The sequence below is a fragment of the Rissa tridactyla genome, chromosome 2 (assembly GCF_028500815.1).
Source record: "Rissa tridactyla isolate bRisTri1 chromosome 2, bRisTri1.patW.cur.20221130, whole genome shotgun sequence".
Taxonomy (NCBI): domain Eukaryota; kingdom Metazoa; phylum Chordata; class Aves; order Charadriiformes; family Laridae; genus Rissa; species Rissa tridactyla.
This window is the reverse complement of record NC_071467.1, coordinates 128,506,263-128,529,859: the sequence shown is the minus strand read 5'-3', so window position 1 is coordinate 128,529,859 and position 23,597 is coordinate 128,506,263. Positions and strand designations below refer to the sequence as shown.

The 23,597-nt window shown below is 36.9% G+C and overlaps 1 protein-coding gene across 2 annotated transcripts in view; it reads right to left on the bottom strand.

Moving 5' to 3' along the window:
* The window catches only part of TBC1D5 (TBC1 domain family member 5), a 320,822-nt gene that overhangs the window by 271,204 nt on the left and 26,021 nt on the right, over positions 1-23,597 (bottom strand). For both annotated transcript variants that reach the window (XM_054193612.1, XM_054193613.1), the window contains exon 2: positions 22,897-22,954. The gene's annotated coding sequence lies outside the window, so the exon portion shown is untranslated. The remainder of the gene's footprint in view (positions 1-22,896; positions 22,955-23,597) is intronic.

Below are 23,597 nucleotides of genomic sequence, written 5' to 3'. Positions count from 1 at the left end.
AATTAGCTCACTTACACAAGTAATCACCCACACTTTCAATCATCATCACATTTTTTCATGAAGGTCTGGACTGTGATGTAAAGATTTCCAAATTTAATCCACGATCTGTGACTCTTGTGGCAGAGTCCTGAACTTGCACAGCTCTGGATGGAAATAGTGCAGTAAACTGAAGAATCTTCCCTTTCTCATCCAAATTCAGTAATCTAACAGTGACCAAACATAACCAGTGATAGTTTACTCCTCAGTATCACATTACCTGTCCCTCAGCAAGTCATTAAATGACTTGACAAAGGCCAACTAAAAGCCTATTTAGCTTCAGAGCAAGCAAGGGACTGAAAGCACTCAGCAGCATCTCCGAACGGCCTCTTTGTCAATGAAGAGGAAAAATATTAGTTTTCACTATTCTGTATATATCAACAGCTTTTGATCAATGATGAACTCTCACCTACTTTAAAAGATATGACACAAGTCCTGGTTACTGAATAGAGTGATCTGAGTTATTTTGGTAGAAAACCCCAGATGATTCTCAGTAGTCCCTTGCCTGTGAAATTTCTGAAGTATCATTTCTTTTTCTGCTCCTTCTCAAGATCTACATGCAGCTGAGACCTGGTACGCGACGCAGGCATAGGCCTAACAGTGTACCAATACACCTTTCCAGCTGCCTTCTGTGATCATGCCACCACCTTAAAGCTCTTGGAGAAAACCCCCTCATGGACAAACAGCTGGCTAATGTTGAACCCACTGAAGAAACTGGATAGGGGATGGTCAAAAGAAAACAACTGATAACAAAATTTAGTAGAATTTTTTTTTTTTTAATCAACAATTGGCCAATCTACTCTGTAGCTTAGCAACACTCAGATTCTTTGTTGATGCTAACCTGGTATTTGGCAGCATCTGCAGAAAAAACACTTATCACCTCTTCTGTTAGCTGGAAAACTCTACTCCATTCTAGCAATGACTAGAAGTTATTCAATTATTCATATCTTCATCATCACTCAGCTGCAACATATTTCAAGATCAAGGCATAAAATTCTGGGTTTGAGCTCTCTCTTCCGTGTACTTGCTTGATTTCAGTTTAAATGACTACCCAAAGTTTCACAGAGAAGAAAATTCCCTATGATTAGAAAGACAAAACTCTTTCACATAAAGAGGACAGAACTTTCTTGGAGGTTGGTCCAAGACTACAAAATGAATGTTCCCAGCAGGTGACAACCACCATCATCATCACCTCCAAGTCCAAAGTGCATTTCTTGCTCTTGCTACAAAACAAGGCTCTCTTCTGCTAACGCTTCTTACATCGGAAGAGACTGATAGAACATAGCACTTTCGGCACCGCTGGAGCATTGCCCAGCAACACTATGGGGAAGAGAGCCTTGGACCTCAGCAGAGAAGCAAGATCCCAGTCCACCTCAGTATTACGTTTGTCTGCCAACAGCTGCCATGCTCCTACCACCTTCCCCACTATTACTAGAGGAAGTTTACCCCTCTTTTTATACCATTCACTTCACACTGTTGTTCCAAAGGAAGCAAATGCTGAAAAGCTCACAATCATCTTCACACACAAATCGCTTTTCATGGGCAAATACCTTTGCTGTACTTTGTGGATACCTGCTGTACGTGACAAAAACAAGACAGATTTAAAATCTGATCTAATGTAGAGGACAAAAGGTTTTATCTTTTTTTTTTTTTTCCTCTATTCAGTTCTAGATTCTTCGGTGTCCATAGCTTGTTAGCCAAAATTGTTTTGAACAGTTGGTTGCGCTGTATACATTGTATTCCCTCCTACCTCTTGCGGAAGAAATACAATAAAGAAATCTAGTAAATTTGATATGTATGACCCTCCATGCTTGAATCAAGGTTAGCCATCCTTGGGATTTTTTTTTTCCAGATATACTCCTACCACAACTCTTAAAATAGTTTCCAATAATTACCCTATAAGTGATGTAAGGCTTACTAACTCTATAATTTATCACTATTTTCAACAGCAGAGAAAAAGGTATTCAATATTTGGGAATAGCTCCTAAAATTAACTTAATTGGAAAAGAAAGTGCACTACTTAGATATTTATAGAAGTGATAAACTGTCTTTAAATCAATATTTTAATCACTGTATGTAGTCTAGTTCAACAAATCAACGCATGTCTTCACCAGCAATCTGGAATTCTTCTTTTTTAAGGAAAATGGGGATAACGTTCTTTCCTTTATAGTTTGCCTTTAGCACCCAAATTATTTTGATCATGTTATTCCATTCTGCAGTATGCAAAGAGAGATCACTAATTATTTGTTGGAGGAAAGCTCTTCTATGTCACCTTTTTTCTGGAAATGCATGTAAGATGTTTAAAAAGCAATCCTACTTAGATGTTCAACGGAAGTCATAATGGATTAGGTTCCTTTCTGTTTCATAGCATGAGGAAGTTTTTAAAAGGTAAAATAATTGCAGCTTTGTAACGGTGAATAACAACAGTTTCACTACACTGTGGAATTCATTGACAGAGTATCTTGTGGAAAACGTTGTTATGAAAAGATAAAATACTGTGAAAAATCTCCTTTCATTTCTTTACCTCTTTAAGAAAGCTCAAATAACTGACCTATCTTTTCTCATCCCCAAGTCAAAAGCCAAATGCCTTAGGCTAAAGATGTATACATTTTTAAGTATATTTAAGTTAAAAGTTATTTCTTCTAAAATGTATTTAGAATTGAAACTGAAATCATAGCTATCCATTTTAGGGCATAAAATTATTTATGAAAATTAATTTAAATTAAAAAAAAAAAACAAAAAAAAAAACAAAAAAAAGGTCTTTATGTGTTTGCTGCTACAGTTTCACAGATCTGGAGAAAGGGAAAAATTAAATGAAGTTAATAAGTAGCATTTCCCAAACAAACAAAAGGAGCTATTTCTTCACAGAGTTAAAAGTCAAGCCATGGAACTCCTTGCCACAGGACATTAAAACTTTACAGAAGTTCAAAAAGTGACCACTTCTTTGGAGGAGAGAGAAAACCAGGGGAAAAAAACCAAAACAATACAGCTGAAAGTTGCTAGATAAAAAGACAACATTGCTGATTCTCCTTGCCCAAAAGCTTTCAGACCTCCAGAAGGCAGAAGAGCATATGTGGGAAATAATGTCACAGACTTCATAAGCCTCCCTGCTAAAGGCACAAAGAAAAGACGGTGAAAACGAGGAAATAGTTTGCTCAATGACTTATCCGGCATCTCAGACCGTGACACTCAGGTGGTGCTAAATACCATATCTGATTTTTACAGGTTTTTTGATCAGGGGATTCTTCTTGTAAAACAATATGAGAAGCAGCAAGACTTGTTCTCTTATTTTAAACTAATAAAAACAAATTGTCTGAAGACAAAATTCACTTTTTTTAAAGCACAGTTATCAGTTCGGTTTATTATAAGAAATATCTCATAGAAGAAATCCATTTTCATTTCAAAATGTAGTTTTTTCTTCTTCGCCTTTTAACATATATCCAGCATACTTTACTGTAAATGAAATTACCTTAAAAAAATTACACATTGCTATCTTTGTGCACTTAATTCAATATGAACTGGACATAAATAATGAATTCTAAAAGTCCTAAAAATAAATTAATTGGTTTTCCACTTTCATGCAAAGCTATAAAAATTATTAATTTTGTACATGTTAAGGTCTGTAATTGCTTTAAAAAAAAACCACATAAATGGACCACTTGTATTTAGCAGTAAACAAATAGAAAACTACTATAGCAAAAGTATATTTATTTGAAAACCAATATATACTACGGACACCACTTTTCTTTGGGAACATAAGAAAGTAAAAACCTGACAATTAATATCCATGTAAGTCTAGATGTTCAAATCATGAATAAATAGCTGATTCAAGCCGCACAAAAAATTCCAATGATTTGTTACGATGAGGTACACCATGCTTACAGAAATGCTCTCTAATAGTAGTACAATTACAATAATAAAGATAGCTCCTACAGCCTGTCCTTTCCATACTGTCATCAGCGGTTGCAAATAATAGACACTGATACAGTACGAAAAGCTTCCAGGAAACTGAGAAAAAAATCCTGCCCCCCAAAACAACTTAATAAGCACCACTTGACAGTGCTTATTATGTTTTTCTGGCACCTAGTATCTACTTTCTTGAACTTGAACAGATGTATTCATGGAGCTTTCTTAAAGTTCACAGATCTAGAGCTGAAATTCTGCAGATCTCTCTGTATTGAAGTCGTCTGGGGAAGCAAGGTGACTGTGCTTGGTATTTCCATCTGATTCTTTCCTGACCTACCAGAATACAATGAAAAAAACAAGTGTCTATCCAAACAAGATTTAGAGCAGCAAAACAAAGCCCTTTTAATTCTGATTTTAGTAAGCACGGTCACTTCTCTGACTTGTCTTGCACTAGTTATCTGGGTCAAAATACCATCACTTTCTAAGACAAAGATTTCACTTGAAATTCCAAGCTGGGACCCACTAATGGAAAAAGGGAAATAAATATTAAAAAAAAGTTGAATTTTTTACCTTCCAAGTATTAGCGTTCTAGGTTGTATTGACCCAGAATGTTTAGAATTCAATGTTACATGGATGGATTAGGTTAGGAAGATAATGGAAAAGATAATGAAAATGTACTATATACCTGTTAAGTTACAGCTTTCAACATTTGCTAGGAAGGCTTTCAGCACTGTGTGCGAAATGTATCCTTTCACCAGCACCAGAGACATGAAAGAGAAGCTCAGCAGATCTGAGCTGACTACTTGATGCACTCTAATTTTTTAAATAAATGTAATTTCCAATTTTTGCCGTCCTTTCCCGAAGAGGAGCAGAAATAGAATACATGAGTGCTTGCACAATCAGGAGCTCCCTCCTTCCCATCCTTTGGACAACACACAAAGTAAATTTTCAGCTCAACTTTCTACAACTCTCTTCTTTTCCAAGACGACCAATTTATAAGCTTGCAAGTAATGCACATAGAATGACATTACGTTTTACCACTTTTTCAGTTTGGAAAGACAAGTATTTTCAGGGTAGGTCTGGTTCTTTTATCTCAGAGAAAAGGGTGGTCAGGCCGCAGCTAAAATGAGACAATGCCCAACACCTCTCAGTGAGGTGGCATAAAGAAACAGCTGCCTTCCACTAACGCATCCCCGTTCTTTTTCCTTCACCATTCATCTTACTTTCAGTCTTTCTCTACCAACAACCTTAATCTTTCCAATGATTTTCTCCCTCTCCTTCTTGAAAATCCCTCTATTACTCTTTCTAAATCTTCTCTCCAGTCCTCCAACTATTTTTCTCTGCCTTACTCTATTTATTCAAGTGCTAAGGATCAACTGAGCCTCTGTATATGTAATTGTAATTTTAAACTAAGACTTTCTGAATAAAAGCAGTAGAAAAGTTTAAAAAGTGACAAAGTAACTGATATTCAAGTTGGTCTCCTCTGTAACTTCAGCACTAGCTCCAACACAGTCCTCAAAACCAGAGGATGAATACTCGTTTTCATACCTTAGAAACAGCTGCTATTCAGAGAGATGAAAGCAAGCCAGCCTTTCAAGGGTAGGTTTACGATCACAGACGCGTCACCCCTCATCCTGCTCCTCAGTGGTTCAATCGACCATACCTGAATGTACATTATATCAATAAAATTCTACATATATCATTGATTTTACCTATTGCATGCATGCAATGAAAAAGGAGCTTAAAAAATGGGGGAAGGAGTGCCTGAGAAAAGTAATTCTCTTTCCAACCTGAGGAAACTTTAGACAAATTTGCCTTTGATAATCGACTGAACAAGCTGCACTGCAAGCATCAAGGGATGGTGCAGGGATATCTAGCAGGTGCTGCAGTTTATCACAAAACCGTCTAAAATAATTGGAAGTGACAACCAGCACTACCACAAATGATTTATTAGTCTTTCACTCAGCTTTTCAGCTTCCTCAGGGCCAGAATAAATAATTTACCAACTCTGTATCTTCCAATCATTAATTCTTCCCTGTGCATCCAAACTACATTTAACTCTGCTGGGTTCAGTGGAATTAAAAACACAATATGAAGACTTTTTCCCCCCCAAGTATAGTATTATCTGACTTTATCTAAAAGTAAAATTGTCAATCAAAATTTATATCGGTGATAGAAGGATTAGAGCTAGCAACTAATGCTGAGTTACAAAATATCTGCAGAATAAAATGAAAGTTAAAGTGAAGAGAGATCAACAATGAAATGCTCCCAGGGGGTCAGGCGTGTTCTCAAGATATAAACTACTGATAGCGTCTGAAGATATTGATTAGCATTGTTTTTCTGATCCATAAACTAACATTAGTTACAGACAAACATCTTAGATGTCCCACATGGTAAATGCAGGATGAAAACACCGGACAGGAAACATTCATAAAATAAATGAAAAGGGAGATGAGGGCAAAATGGAAGGATTAAGCATGAAGAGAATGATTCTGTAAAAAGGCAATAGTTTTTGAGGAAATACATTAAAGATACAAGATTTACTAATGCCCTTGTGTTCATATCACAAAAAGGAATAAAAAAAAAAAAAAAAGAGTATTATACAAGGCAGAATTAGAAACCAGGAGTATAAAATGGCATAAAACCAAAGTACACTTTCAAATTTAAAACAGAATATATAAGGTACCATATTCCTATTAATTATGTAGAGAAAACACAGAGAAAACAAAATCACACCCTAAATCCATTTTTGATGTAAGCTAGTCTTGTCTCATTAAATCAGCATCTATGATTAAAACCAAGATCATTTTTGGTACATAATGTATTGCATTGTTAGAGCAGCATCTGTTTGTTGCACAGCAACACATTTTTCAGCTTTAAGAAACTGTACTTATATAGAAGAAACAATCCAGGCTTTGAAGATATAAAAATATTTTTACTTCCAAAAGCATTTTGTACTAAAGGGGTTAATAACATTAATGTGCTAATATTTTGCATTCCAAGAAGAGGCTTCAAGCTGTTGGAAACATACAGAAGAAGAATTTCATGGTACTAACAGCTTTCTTTCAGTCCTATGGGACTGAGACAACTCAAACTTTAAGTGCTCAGAAGAAAGCTCTGTAAAGCTATGAAGGCTAATCAATAGGGCTTTCACCAAATGATAATACAGTCTGAAATGAAATAAATTGGCCATAACAAAAATGCCTTACCCTTTTTCTCATCATTAATCTCAATATAGAGAAAAGTACGGTATGAAATACAAGTCCAAAATAGCTGACATACAAATATATTTTCACACTACTTTTAACAATATAAAAATTTTTGACAAAACCAGGAAATTTAAGATTATTTATTTGAAAGCAATTAATTATCCTATGTATTTCTCAAACATCAATTATTCTTTTTAGTAAGACTGTAAAATTTGTATTCTGATTTTACTGTACAGTATGGTATTTCCTTTCTTCATTTAAAACACAGATCATTATCTGCTGCAACCAACCAGCATAAGCTGAACTCAATCTCCCAAAATTTTCAAGAGAACGACACTGTTATAAGGGCTGAGTATTTTCATCACTATGACAAGGGATATTCTAAAACAATCCTGAATCTAAAAAAAATGTAATAGTGTAAACAAAACTTGGAGAAACTAAATCACAGACAAGTTATTGATATCTATGCTTTCCTTAGCAGCTGGGCCAGAAAAGCTTTCAAAGAACTTAGGTCTTAGCAGACAGAGGCAGCATACTCTGGGAAGCCCACCAAAGATAAAAATACACTCGATCCCAGCATCAGCTCACTGAGCCAAAAGTCAGTGCTCTTGGAGTCAGTTATTTAAATTCGTAAGAAAGTACTTACTTTGGTTAACTTAAAAAAAATTACAATATATGTTGCCTGTTCCTCATACAACCCGGACACGTGCCCTATAAATAAAGAGAACCAGGAAGCTCTTTTGTCACTTAACTTTTGATGCCAACTTATCATGGCATCTTTCTTGAACAAGTGCATGGAACTTTTGCCTTCGAGAAAAATGGATTTGGACACCAATTCCCTTAATAGGACTCTTGAATGCAAGTATACAATGAAGTTTTATTGCTGTACAGGTTACCTTATAGGTTTAAAAAAAAAAAAAAAAATCACAAAAACCTCTGTGTCCAGACTTCACTTCTTGAGTTTATTTACACTCTTATGCAAAAGCATTCCAAAGTGATAGCTGGTCACAGAAAATAATGGGCTAATACAGTGGTTGAAACAATTTTGGTAAGAAAACAGGATCAATCCTTATCTTTTTCTGATTAAAATGCAGTTATAGCTATTTATATAGTCAGAAACTTCCCAAATTACCTCTCTCACATATAAATGATTTAGTAATGTTTTAAGTATGTAGTCCTCCTTAGACTTTCTTCAAAGGTTAAATAAAAAAAGTCATTTAGATTAAAAAACAGGGGTGAGAAGTATCAAGCCCAAGCAGAAGAGTAAGTGAGCCTTAATTTACCCCATTAGAAAGTTTCACTGTAATCTTCACAGCCTCTATAAGAGTACAAAGAAAATGTATGATAAATTCTCATTACAGTTCTCAGTGTATAAGAAAGTAACTGCTTTTCTGCTCCTATCAGTCTGGGTCTATTGATAGTCAATAATGCCTGCTTATAAGAAATGTCCCTAAGGGAATACTGGGTAAATTTGTAATTGTATTTATCCCAAAAGAAGAATCATGTTGGCAAATGTCAGTTTTGACAAAACATCCTCATGTAAGGCATAGGTTCACAGATTTTCTCACTCTCAGTCACTCTTGGCGTGATTTTTCACCTCCATCAATCTAGTTTCCGTTCCTCACATTTTTTCATCACAGCTATTTGTACATTGTGACAAAACCTTGAGATGAAGAAGAAAGGAACACTCAGTTTTTTCTGCATTTACCATTCAGTAAATCTGTCATCTCCATTTTACAAAAAGGAAGTGAGGCAGAGGAGGGCCAAGAGCGCACGTGGCAGTGAACTAGGAACCAAACTCGTCATCTCCTGATTCTCACAGCAACAGTCTCCAAGGTATACAAGTCAATAACACATCCGTCATTACCATTTTGGCAGAAAGCATAGGTTCAACCTCCAAGAGTCTCTAGAGATGCATTTTCACCTGAGCTACCAAAGACCTTTTTTCTGTCCACCAACAACAAAAAATGGCAACCAGAGCTAACTACAAGGTATGAAAGATAAGCCAAAGTTACGCATCATCCTGCTAGGTACAAGTCTGAACCTTAAACAAGAAATTTTCAATGCACTACAACAAATGAGAGACACTTTTATTTAGAAAAGTGTTCGTAAGTTTTCTTTTCCTTCCCAAACCAGTGCTTGTAAATAATTTTAAGCAAAAATACCCACTATAAAACAATGTCTATAAAAATCCATGCAAGCTGTTAAGAATCAGATAATTTCTTGACCTAATTCAGGATAACGAACCGAAGTCTGGACAGTGATTAGGCGCTGAATTGACTTCTGAGTCATCCGAATTGCCATAAAGGCTTCAAACCACTCAAAGACATGGCAGGGAGGGGGAGGGGGGGGGAGCGGGGCAGGGGAGAGAAAAAAAAACCCAAAAACCAAGCAGCTCACTTCCAGCAGTTTCATCAATAAAAGTCAACGACATCAACGTAGAAACAGTTGAAGAAAATTGTAAAAGTAGCCCATTTGCCCCCTCCTCTTGAAGGAGGGTTTGGATTGTTTGGTTTTATTTTTAGTTTTAACATGCAAGTCACTTAGTCAGCCCAGTGAAGCCAGCAATGTGTAGAAGTCTGATTTAGAAGAAAAAAAATTTCATTATCACAGTTATTGTCTGCAGACATTCAGGTCTATCCTCCTGTAAAGTCTTCTTTTCTTTCTACACATAAGAATCATAGAATCTTCATGGTTGGAAAGGACCTTTGAGATCATCGAGTCCAACCATACACACACACGCACACAAAAAAAAACCCCAACCCCTACAATCTCTGCCACTAGAGCGTGCCCTGAAGTGCCACATCTAGACGTTTCTTAAATACCTCTAGGGACGGTGACTCAACCACCTCCCTGGGCAGGCTGTCCCAGTGCCTGACCACACTTTCAGTACAGTAATTCTTCCTAATATCTAACCTAAACCTCCCCTGCCACAACTTCAGACCATTTCCTCTGGTCCTGTCATTACTCACCTTGGAGAAGAGGCCAACACCCACCTCTCTACAACCTCCTTTCAGGTAGTTGTAGAGGGCAATGAGGTCTCCCCTCAGCCTCCTCTTCTCCAAGCTAAACATGCCCAGCTCCCTCAGCCTCTCCTCATATGACCTGGTCTCCAGACCCCTCACCAGCCTGGTAGCTCTCCTCTGGACACGCTCCAGCACCTCAATGTCCCTCTTGCACAGAGGGGCCCAGAACTGAACACAGCACTCGAGGTGAGGCCTCACCAGTGCCGAGTACAGAGGCACAATCACTTCCCTGGTCCTGCTGGCCACGCTATTCCTGATAAAAGCCAGAGTGCTGTTGGCCTTCTTGGCCACCTGGGTACACTGCTAGCTCATGTTAAGCTGGCCGTCCACCAGCACCCCCAGGTCCTTTTCTGCCAGGCAGCTCTCCAGCCACTCTTCCCCAAGCCTGTAGCGTTGCTTGGGGTTGTTGTGACCAAAATGCAGGACCTGGCACTTGGCCTTATTAAACCTCATACAGTTGGCCTTGGCCCATCGATCCAGCCTGTCCAGGTCCCTCTGTAGAGCCTTCCTACCCTCAGGCAGATCAACACTCCCACCTAGTTTGGTGTCATCTGCAAACTTACTGAGGGTGCAAGGATCATCCTCAAATACTGAAACAGATGAAATAAATTGAGATAAGATAGGAAGTGACATCACATAAGGGAGTAAAGGAGGTTTATTATTTAGTAGTAAAAACAGGCCTCATTCATGTTGCCCATACCTTGGGGGATGTATAGTCCATCCCTGAAATAAAACAGCCATTTTGAGTATATACCAACACCAGCATATACAATGATCTTTTCAGTATTCTGCGCAAAAAAGTGTCGCACAAACCCCGTCATTTAGCTACTTCATACAACAAATAAAAAGCATAATAACTGTTCAGTGAAAAATTGTGTTCTGTGCAAAGAAATGGCCAGACTTATGGAGTAACATACTCTTGTAATCAGCATAACAAAGGCCGCGTGAGAGAAAGCAACTCGACTTCTAATCACGTTTTAGCTAACAGGTTGGTAGACACAACCATATGGAACAAGTAACGCCTCTTGTACTAACTGAATGGAAAGCACTTCATCTGCGTCTTTACTGCCCTTAAATTATTAAGATTATGGGCACACTATCTACTTGAGAACAATGTAAGAAAGCTAGAACATTGCAACTGACAAAGCTCAAATACCATCAAACACGAGTTCTCTAGCATGCTCTGTCTTACTCTAAACAAATTTTTAAAACATTTTTTAAAAATCACTAACCTTCAGCTGTAGTTCTAACAATAATATATTTTAAAAATATAATTGAAGGTAAAAGACTGAAAAAGATTGAATATCAGAAAATAATCAGTGACAAAAATGAAACCTTGCATCACAGGACTTTTGGCAATTCTTCTATGCGACCCCTTCCTCCTCCAGTCTTCCATATATTTAATTATCTGTTAGTAGAAATTTTTATGGAATTGGTTGTCAAAAAGAAATAGTGAGGATGATCATGTTTTCACAGAAGCATTGTCAATAATGCATGAGAAAATGAAAAATATTTAGCTGCAATTTTTTAAGCTTTTTAGCAAAATATTCACTACTGTCTTGCTTCATATACAATGTAAAAATAAGACCTCTACCCCAAATTCCTTCTACCTAATCAGGCCAATGACCAATTCCTAATCAGGCCAATTCCAAATATCAAACCAGAAAGTTTTTTGGTTTTTTTCTATCCTATTCCATATATTCTACCCCTTTTTTTTTTCCTCTTATCTTTAACAACTTAATCTATGAGTGGAACAAACCCTTGGGTAGCGCTCCCTGTGACCCCTCTCAGATTTGTAGGCCCTGGTCCTCATGGTGGACTTTAACCATGCCAGTACCTGCTTGAGGAATAACACAGCATGGAACAAGCAATCCAGATAATTTCTGGAGGGCAGCGACAACAACTTCATGACACAAATTATCAAGGAGCTGCTGAGGTGGAGGCTTTCTACTGGATCCCATACTTACAAACAAGGAAGAACTGATCAGGGATGTAAAAGCTGGAGGCAACCTTAGCTGCAGTGATCATGAGATGGTGGAATTCAGCATCCTGAGAGGAAGGGGAAGAAAGCAAAAAGTGGGATCATAACCCCAGACTTCAGTAGAGGAGACTCTGACCTCTGACCTGTTCAGGGGTCTGCTTGGAAGAATCCCATGACAGGTGGTTGTGGAGAGAAGGGTCCAGTAAAGCTGGCTGACCATCAAGAATGTCCTCCTCTAAGCTTAAGAATGGTTCATCCCAAAAAGCAGAAAAAAAAGCAAACATGGCAGAAGGCCTGAATGGATGAACAAGGGGCATCTGACAAAACTCAAAATCAAAAAGAAAGTGTACAGGAGATGGAAGCAGGGACAGGTAACCCGAGAGGAATACAGAGACATTGTCCGAATATGCAGGGATGAGGTTAGAAAAGCCAATGCCCAGATGGACTTAAACATGGCAAGTTATTTGAAGGGTATTAGGTATCTCAACAGCAAGAGGAAGACCAGGGAATATGTGGGTCTACTGCTGAATGGGAACTTGGTCACGAAGGACAAATAGAAGACCAAGATCCTCAAATGCCTTCTTCACCTCAGCCTTTACTGGTGACACCAGCCTTCTGCAATCCCAGGTCTGTCCATGAAACCAGTGTGAAAGTCCAGGGCACAGCAGACTGATCCAGGTGGAGCAGGATCAAGTGTGGGAATATTTAAACAGACTGGATGTACACAAGTCCACAGGCCCTGAGGAGATGAACTCACAAGTGCTGAGGGAGCCGGCTAATCTCATTTCAAGGCTATTCACAATAATCTTTGAAAGGGAATGGAGATCACAGCAGGGTCCTAAGGACTTCGGCAAACCAAATGTCACTCCTTATCTCGAAGAAGAGCAAGAAGGAGGATCCATGGAACTACAGGCTGGTCAGCCTCACAACAGTCACCAAAAAGAATTACCCTACGTAGCACAATAGAGGCTGAGGGCCAAGCATCTGGAAAGCAGCTTTGCAGAAAAGGACCCAGGCATCCTAGCGGACACCAAGTTGAATATGAGCCAGCAATGTCTCCTCACAGCAAAAAAGGCCAAGACCATTAGGAAGAGTATTACCAGGAAGTCAAGGGAAGTAATTATTCCCTGTTAGACAGCACCAGTGATACACATCTGGAGTACTGTATGCAGTTCTGGGCTCCCAAGTACGTAAGAGACATGGACTTTATAATAGAGTGTGTCCACCAGAGGGCTTGAAAGATGACTGAAGCACATGAAATATGAGCAGATGCCAAGAGAGTTTGGATTTTTAGCCTTGAGAAGAGAAGGCTCACGGGATTTTACTATTTCTAGACATCTCTGATGGGAGGGAGTACAGAAGATGTTGCCTGACTCTTCTCAGTGGCATCCAGTGAATAGACAAAAATTAATGGATACAAAAAAAGAAATCTCATTTAAAAAAATCAGAAAAACTTCTTTTATTGTGAGGATAATCAAAGACTGGAACCGATTGTCCAGAGTAGTTCTGGAGTCTCCATCTTTGCAGATATTCAAAACCCAACCAGACAATGTCCTGAGGAACCTGCTCTAGCTGACCCTGCCTTGAGCTGAGGGCTTAGACTAGATGTTCTCCAAAGGTGCCTTATGACCTCAACTGTTCTGTGATTCTGTAATTTAATTTATGGGAAACTATAAAAGTTTTTGCCCAAACTATTTGTATTCAACAGGTATTTAAATATCACTAGTGTTAATTATATAGAAATCAGCAATAGGACCTTAAATAGCTTGTTAATGTAGGTCTTCCCAAATCACTGTATTAACCTCATTTCTTCAGATATTTTGTCACATGTATTTTTCTTTTTTTTTAAGACTCTGAAAGCATCATGCAAACAAAACACTGTACTTGATAGCATGATCTTCATGAAATAACCACACAAAAATATTTCTTTAAAATCAAAAATATATACACATGCATATTGACACGTATCTTGAACTTAACTAGAGCATGAGTTTTGAACACAGAGAATTTGCGCATTCGTTCATGTTTGTACCAGAGGAGTACAAGAACTGGAAAGAAATCATTTGTAGGGAAAAATTTTGGTAAATGTTGAGAACCAAAGGCTTATAAGACAGATGAACTAATGGAGGTGGATATGAGAAAAATTACAAGTTAAAATCTGAATTTCTGTACACAGGATGTCAACTAAGCCTGATAAATTAAGCATCAAATGTTACCTTAGACAACTTTGGAACCCTGAAGAAACAATGCATCACAGGGAATCTACTTAAGAAAAGCCCTATCATATTAAGCCAAACTGCTCATTTCTTTCAGACAATACAGGGGGGTTTTGTGCATTAGCTTTTCTGGTGCCTAAGTAAACTGTTTTTAAAATGACGTTGTACTTTCTGAAGAAGATCAACGAAAGTAGAAATGAGTAAACCGGAGTCTGAAGAAGCCAAACATGTTAAAATTTGTACTCCTGCTGTTGCAAAATACAGTGAGATAAACTTCAGAGACAGTAAGTGATTACTACGCTGTGCATTTTACATACCTGGCAGCAGTATCTTTTAACACCATATCTAGGCACTGGCTCAGAGCATTGCTTCACGACTGCCTCCTCTCCCCTTCAACTGTCATTTTCTCACTCCTTCCTTAAACTAGCACTAATGTAGACAGATCAGAAAATTAATAAAGATTAAAACTAACACACCAAAAAGAATGATGCAGGCTGCTGCTTGTGCATCCATGCAAAGTTGTGAGAACACATGACTAGGAAAGGGGCTTCGCAAGGCTACCTTCTTCAGTTTCTGAAGCGATTCTCCCAATCAGTCGTCCTTACTATGCTTCAATTTATATTGTAGAGCAGTATTTATTCAAACAGTAATCAGTCTAGTTGTCCCAGAACAAAGTTGACTGAAAAAGCACTTCATGTTCATCTAGAAAGGGTAAAATGTTCATATTATGCATATAATTTGTATTTTCAGCTAAGGCAAATTCTAGTCACTCAGTAGTAGTCAGAGGAGTTTTTTTTAATCACTTGCCCACATAAACTGTTTTGGAGTCACCAAAGGAATTTTTAAGACCGTAAACTGAAAGCAATGTGCACAATCTCTCCTAAAATATAGTCACTATAAAATGTGCAAAGAACAAAGAACCTCTGGTTCACTTTAGTATTTGAATGCCTTACAGGGAAAAAGAAAAAACAGACTTTTGTTTTTACAAAGAAAAAAAAATAATTAGCCTTTCTAAAAGATTTCACATGATTTCCATTGGTAATTATTGTGAAAGCTGAGCTGTTATCTCCCCCGAAATGGCAAACTTACACTTTGCTGGTTTGCATTTAACTATTTAGCAATATTGCCTTCCCAAGGTCAGATTAATCCTACTGATTAAGGTTAATATCATTAATAGCCTTTTATTCACATTTAGAGCATTCTGCCACTTAATTTTTTCATACTGTTAGTTCACAGAGCAAAATATCTCCCTTTTTGTTTATGCATGTTTCTGAACTCTGCCCTGTCCCAAGCCACCACCAATAGCTTCACCTTGATTCTCACAAGTTAAATGAATGCAATTAACTCAGTTCAAGATCAGGATTCTTTCTCCATAAGAACCACAGGCGAGACTGAGCTTTCCTTTGGAAAGTAAATCAAATTTGCCCTTTTTCTATACTGCCAGAACAGTCCTAGGCTCAACATTACCCAGGAATTTTAAAAATTACCTCTTTAAATTTACAGAAAGAGTGAATCAGAAAAGGAAACGGGAAGAGATCTTTCAAAAACAGCTGTAGCACGTAAAAAAAAATTAGCGTGAGTGACTGCAGGGAAAATATCGGCAATAGGCTTTGAAGAAATCTGGCTTGGGTCACTGAAAAGAAAACAGAGGCAGATGCTAGGCTGCCTAGCCCAGGTCACTGCAGGGAGAACAGCAGCTGGTTATGTGAGTCTTGCCTGGGACACAGAGTTGGTGCTTGATTCTACCAAGCAATTTTTTTAATACATGCTTGATGATTTTAGTATGGGAGAAAAGCTGAAAAGCAGATGGGATTTTTTTGTGGGTGGAGCTATGATAAATTACGCCATTTATTTAGTAACAATACTTGGGTTTAATCTCTTTTATGTGTAGTTGTACAACCAAGAAGAGTACAAATGTTGACTGGCTACACAGATCTACATCTGAAATAGAAACAAGAGTTTCTGAAGTGCTCTACCAAGTTATCAATATTTTAACAGCTCTTAAAAGCTGTTTTATAGTAGTGCAGATACTTTCAGGACTGTAAGGTCTACATTCATTCCATATTAACTGTAGGATATTTTAAGACATTTTATTTTCACATTCATACAGGAGTCAGAAGAGAAAGAGTGTCCTCAGATCATCATATCCACGATCACTTTTAGCTGAGAGTTAAAGAACTCCTTTTTATAACCCACCAACCAATGTTAGAATTGACCTAGAGAGCTGTTGTTCATCAATCCAAGGCTTTTATTAAAATCTACCATCGTATTTTCTGGATTATGTTACAGAAAACTGAACTCACAGTACAGATCCTGGTAAGCAGAAGACAGTTTTTAATGTGAATTTTTCCATGATTGCCCAGCTCCCCATGAGTCATGCATTCCTTCCAATCATATTATTCATCACTCCTTTTCATGAAGGCAAGAAATTATAAATGATTACCATCTTGATTTGTCTGAGCACAGAAAAAAGTATCTTTAGAATCAATGGACAACTCTACTCAATAGATCAGCTACTTATTCAAAATATGTTTCACTGAAAATGCAGAATATGCCTTCAGATGTGCCTGTGGTTTTACCAATTGTTCTAAGAATGCACTGCATGCACATGCATACGATAAAGTGGCTCTCTAAGAAAGAGTCTTAAGAGTAGTACTGTAGATTTTAGGTGATGAAAGGTTGTTACCAAATATACTTCTCACTCCCAAGTTACTTTTACCTTCACTCCCAGGTAATGCAGATATTTATTAAGAACAAGTGGGCATAGCAAGGCAAATAGAACTCTTTATAGAAATTGTGAATGAAAATGTTATGAAAATTATCTTCTGAACTAAGTAAAAAAGAGACAGTTTAGACATGCCATGGCAAGGAGTTGCGTAGTACAGAAACAAAACCAGTGCTACATAGAAACAGAAAAAACTAAATGTAGCTAGTCAAATATTTGCAACAATTTCATTTGTTGGCTGCAAATTAGGAGAAATTTCAAAGAAAATCTTACACATCAAGTTTCTAGATTACTCATACACACCAACTATATCTATATCAATAGATATTATAATTCCAAAGGAATTAATTCTTGTTTACCTGAATCCTCAAATCATATGAAATTCACATTACTGTTTATTGTACAAAAGTTAGCTTCTGCAGTATTAATCTGAAAAGCTCCCAAATTTTTTATCAAACATTTGAACTGACATAAATATGACAAAAAGGGACAATCCCAGATGCCTAGGGTCTTTGAAAACCCTGGTCAACTGAAACACGGCAGTTACACACACACCCCCCAGAACCAATATAAACCACAACCAAAAAGGGGAGAATAACAAAGCTCTTCACATTTGAAATTTCTTCTGTTTTCGCAACCACTATACGGGATGTTTTTAATGTTTGTTGATCCTCACAACAGAGTAAGGAACATTAAATCCAGCTATAACCATATGTCAAATGCAAGAGCCTGGGATAAAGAAAATAGTCTAAAATTAGTGTTTACTAAATATAATGCAGTAAGAGAATATATTCGTCAACTTCAGTGCCACTATCAGCTTGTTGTAAGTTACGCTCAAATGTTTACGAGATCGGAATTTCAGCTGAAAGGAAAAACATGTTTCAGGAGAGACGTGCCACCACATTAGGCACAGACTTCTTCACTGAACTTCTTGCATCTTCACTGTATTGCTGACGAGATGTTAGAGGCTCTCTCCGGTAGGCATGCTTAATGTATATGGTAAGCTATTATATCTACATGTGGCAGGTATATAAGAGTATGCTGGTGGTACTCCGCGGGTGTGCTAACTTCATGCAAATAAGGGGAAGTTAAACTAGCAAAATTGATTTTTAGCTTCTTTCAGCACTGGAGACAGAATGAAGAAGTGGGAGATGCATGAACAAAACTAAGCTATTCTGACGACACTTTTCTAAGAGATACCGTAAAACTCCAAAATATTAGATTGCAGTTTACACTATGAACATCTGAGAACCTATGTTTTGCATAAAATTATAAAACAATGAAAATAGTGCAAATAGAACAGAAAAACTACATGTGTTTGGCCAGTAATAAAACTCCTTACTGTTAAAAGGCTTTCATAGAACTGGCTGCTGGAGTTCAATATTCAAGTTAAAATTCCCAACTTACTATGCGAACGTTCAACCATGCAGCCATAATACCTTCTAGTGTTCTTTCAGATTAAAAAGTAACATGTATCATACAGTAAAAGATACATATATAAATGTACAAATACGTTGTATGAAGGAGGATATTTTAGTAATATAATAGCATGATTCAACTCTACTATTGTTTTCAGATGTCCAACACCAAAGATGCTGTGCTTCCCAAAAACCCACTGTAGCTACCAACATTATGCCCGTAAATTCCTATCATCATACTCTTGCATCCCATGGTTACACTACTGCCTCTCAAATTCACATCTTTCTACGGCTCCTGTCTCCCTATGGGATCCTTAGTTCAAGTCCAGAACAACTGCTTACTCCTTTTTGACCATGCTATAGAGTGCAATCCTGGACCTGGCATGGTAACATCCTGCTGGCTTTTCTGCTCGCAGACTTTCTCTTTCTAGGTACTGCTGCAAAGATTTCTCTGTGAAACATAAAGAATTTCTACTAGCTTGAGGGTTTTTGTTTTGTTTTGTTTAGCTGAGGTCTTACTACGATCCATATTTTATGTGAACTTATATTTTAAATAATGTTTGCGTCACTTCTTTTTAAAACATCATGCCTGCATCACTGTCAACTCTGATCAACCCTACATCCTTTAACACAGATTTCCAAACTGCATTGCAAAGCAGCTTCCCTAAAAAGGGAAACAGAACCTGAATATTTGTTTTATTAGGCCGATGTATGTGTTTGGTTACAAATACTGGAGTATTTCTCTAGTATTTCCTTCAAAGGACTTTTTTAAATACTTGTAAAGTTGGATTTGAGAGAGTGCTGATCCCTATTCTGTGAAGCAAGCTAGCGTCATTAGGATGACAAAATCAAGTCTTATTGTGGCAAGAAGAAACATCATTTAGTGTCAACAACACACTGCTATTGATTTGAACTCCTCCTTGCCTCACGGGTGAAATAACAAGCTCCTACACACAAACTCTCTAAGCATACCAATAGAGAAGAGAGGAAAGAAAAATACTAAAAATGGCTGGATTAAAGATACAACAGGAAATATATGACTCATGAGATGTAAATTCTTTTATCTGTATGGAATAAATTGAAGAAGAGCTTAATATGGCTTCTGCGATTTCTATGGAGTTAGATTAGAACAGAAATACACCTACCAATAATACACCAGATTTAGGCTTCCCAACCAGCATCTCAGAACTGCTCAGCAACCTCTGTGAAACAAGCCAGATTCGTTTTCATTATCTAATACATTTACTATTCACGTTTTTAAAATGACACCTTATTTTAGCATCCTGGTTGGCCGTTTCAGTGTAAGATGGGGAACTGATTGAGCATACAGCGTAAATTACTCTTTCACATTACTGGCAGGATCTCTTTAAAGCAGACCTAAGAAAGTCTGTCAGCACGGATAGGTTCACTTTTTCTATTTATGAACAGCAGACAGCAATTTTCAGAAAAAAATCTGTATCTTTCTTCTTAAAAGATACAAAAAAGAATAAAACCATAGTTAGTCATGCAACATCGATATAAATACCACTTTGCACATTAATAGTTCTTTTTCTAGAGCTTAAAGCTATGCCTTTAAGCAAATTTGCAAACCAAAAAAATGTAGTGAGATGAAATACTACTTATGTTGTCTAATTGCACCCAAAATCTAAGCTTATTTCAAATACTTTTGTAGCATCTAAGTTAGCATGCTAGAATTCCACGGTCCATCTCTTAAAACTTGAACAAAGTAATACATAAGGCATAGAAAATTATTTCAAGATAACTTCTTTTTAAAAATACTGAAGTGTAGGGAACAAAGCTATTTTCATAACACATCCAGAAAATGGATGAGGTGTGAAAGAAATCTCTTGTTTAATGTGACCTTTGGCTGTACTTTCACTTGTCATCATTATGAAGTAGCTACTTTCAGTGCCAACACATAAGCTGCGTTATATTACCCTATAACAGTAGTAGCACGTCTTTCAGGAAGTGTTTCATACTCTGAGAAACTGGTGGCAGAATGCATTGACAGCACTTACCTTTGTAACTGCTTATAATAGGTCTTATTCAACAATAAGACCTCATTTACACAAGGAAATAGGAGTGACTGTACTAAATTTCACGAAGCATGTCGCATAAACTAGTATATGTCGAGGAACTCCCTTGGAGTTCTCAGCTTCAGTGAAAACATTCAAATAAGGAGAAATGTAAATTTCAGATTGGAACTCTGCCCCAAATAATAATATTCAGAGCTTTGTTACTGTGCACAGACCAAAAATACTGCATCGTTAAGATCTGCAAAATACTTGACTTTTCTTAACTTATGTAATTAACAAAATATTTCTGGAAAGCAAATGAATTTGAAATTCAAGTAAGATTAATATAACAAATATGACAAATTTACGTTTTATACAATGGTAGCAAGCTGCAGAATAAAAATCAGTAGCTATCATTATCTAAAGCTGTTCATCTAACACCGTAGAGAGAAAAACCATTGATACATACTGTACACACATTTTTATCCATGTATATAAATCAAAGGAAACAGCTTCCTTTAAGGCAAGCATATGAAGATACTAAAGCAAGATACAAATTAAATATTCATACATTCAATATTTCAAAATAAGGAATTTGGATATACACATGCATAATTTAAGTTCTATAGTGAAACCTGTCTACAGAGGCCATTTCTACTGTATTTCAACAGCACTGAAACTTGAAATGTACAATGCAGCCTTTCCATGCTGTGTTAAAACTTTAAAGTATATAGTAATTCATTTCAAGCACTAAACATAGAAAAAAGGCCACGTTATGCACACGGCACTTTTGCAGAGGAGCTGCTGCTCTGCCCTGTTCCTTCCAGCTCAGAAAGGGGGCTGTCAGTCACAGCCATCTCCTGCAAGGGGGCTTCAGAGTGCCCGGCCAGTCACTCACTGGGAACTGAGGTCACACAGGCAACTTCAGGCAAGAGGCTCATCCTTCCTCAAAAACCCCATCCCTCCCAACTGACTCCGAGTCAAATTCCAATCCCAAGCACCTGTTTTAAACTCCATAGAACCGGTGCTCGCACATGAAGCCTAAAATTGGCCCCTTATGCTGTTTTTATACATTCACTCACGCTTCTCTGGAGAAAAAGATGGGATTTCAGGCCTTTTTAATCGGCAAAAGAAAGCAACACAAAAACAGGCTTTGCAACAATATGTTGTGCACTAGGAATTATTCTTTGTGAACGCAGAACCTGAGAGCAGTTTAGATATAACAACACAGAGACGCTAAGTTCTCCAAGTTTATAAATTCCTATGCATGCAAAAAACATTGGGGGGGAAAAAACACCCTACTACCTGCTTTCCCCCCAAGACACCTATGTCCTTCTGCTTGTGTCTAAAGATACCACCATTTCTCCCCATATATTTGAAACCTTGCTGCTAAAAAGGAACTCTCCATACGAGTTCTTAATGTGAACTATTTTTTTATTACAACTTAAATGTATCAGTTCAAATATCAAGAGTCTCTTTTAAAAAACATCTATTTTATTTGGACACAAATATCTGAAGTTAACTTTAAGAATAATTAAAAAGTACTTAATAAGGGAAAAATAGAACTATTCTGTTTCTACACATCTTAAAGTAAACATTTATCTTTGCTCCTTAAAGGTCACTCCTTTGATCTTGACACATCTATGGAATAATAGAAGCAAAAGCTAAAGAAGTAGAAAAGTGATATTAAGCAATATAGAGCTAAACAAAATTAGTATCTACATGGTAAATTACTTCATTGAAAACCATCTATGGATTCTGCAAAGAAAATACTTTTGCCTTAGAGCTAGTACTTTAATTTTCAAGAACCAAGAAAAAAAAAATCAAAACTAGTCAGTAACAATGCAGCGTCGAAAAGCAATAAACTCAAAATTAAGTTATAAATAATTTAAAGCATGTCATGAAGATGTATTAATAATTCATCAGATAAATAATTTACTAAATAATCAAATAAATAAATAATGAAATACATAAATAAATCAGCAAATAAATAATTCTGCAAAATAACCTAAACAATAAGTCACTAAAACAAATGACAAACCTACAAAACTACAATGATTTTCTAAATTCTGATAGTTTTAAATAAACAAATGTATATAAACTAGATCAATCTTTGGTGGATAGAGAAGTATTTTTCACTGCTATTGGTAAATTCCTGATTACACTGCACAAGGATACAATTTTAGATTTTACAAGAGTGCAGATTTTCCTTTGTAAATTATTAACATGATTGCTACAATACATCCTGCTCTGTATTTTACACGTAATCCCTTTATGTTGCTCATTTCCCCCCCCGAAAATGAAAATCTCTTTACAACATTCTTAATTCGTATATTTATTATTTTTCCTGGGTGCAGTACTTACAATACTGGAATAGCCTTCTTGGTGGTTCTCTGTCTTGTGCAAACCTTCAGAAGTTTTGCTGCAGGGGGAAAACAAGTAGAATAACCTTAATTATTACAGATGGTATCTCATTCATTAGTGGATGACAACATTTTATTTGAAAGCACAAGAAAAGCTGTTTTATAATTCTACAAAGCAACTTAATGTAAAACAACCATTACAGTTTGCAGACTACCAAAAGTTTTTAGAAGTCTTTGGTGGAACGAGTTCAAGCAGACTGAGGCCTGTTTCTTGTATTTAAGCTGACACACAATCTGTGCAAACTGGCACTAATTCAGATGTAAAGACAAACTACGAGAAGGACAAAATACTTGGCTGACATCTAATGTTATCCTTGATTTTGGAAGTTCATAGTCCTTGAAAGAATACAGTGAGATCATTTAATATCCACTATCTAAGTACATTCACAATTTAATTAGAACACTGCACTCCAAAGCCAACACTGGCACCACAAAGGTCAAAATCCAGTCATCTCCTGAATCAGTTTTCATTCTCCATTTATTTTAACAAATAATATTGACAGTCACCATAGTTTTCTTCAAAGTGCTATTCTGTAAATATAGCAGTTAAAGAAATGTGCCAGAAGTGTAATCATGTTATCAATTTTTATCCATCCTGTCAAAAAGGTTTATTTGCCTTCTTCTATAATACACATTACAGGA